Genomic DNA, 386 nt, shown 5'->3' on the forward strand with positions numbered 1-386 from the left:
CTAATTTCATAGGGTGGTCTCTTACACAGAGATGAGTGAATAGATGATTGGCTTAACAGGTTGTAGCATGTAGTGCAGTTGCTGCAGTGGAGAATTGCTTGTTCATTGCTGCATTTCTTGACATCTCTCTATCACAGCCATTCGACCATGTTATTGGAACTAAAGAAAGTGTAGCTGGCTCTCTTTTTCAGGCTGGTTACAGTCCCTCATTTTTTGATAAATTATCAATATTTCTCACTTCAACAAGAAACATTATTATAGACAACAGACAGTCATGTTTCGGGACAATTTGACATATATATGCAGCAAAAGAGGTCGTACTTTGGTTAAAAAGACAAAAGTTCTCATCACATGAACAGCCAAACAAACCGACTGAGGTATAGGAC

The sequence above is a fragment of the Austrofundulus limnaeus genome, unplaced genomic scaffold (genome assembly GCF_001266775.1).
Source record: "Austrofundulus limnaeus strain Quisiro unplaced genomic scaffold, Austrofundulus_limnaeus-1.0 Scaffold3401, whole genome shotgun sequence".
NCBI lineage: Eukaryota > Metazoa > Chordata > Actinopteri > Cyprinodontiformes > Rivulidae > Austrofundulus > Austrofundulus limnaeus.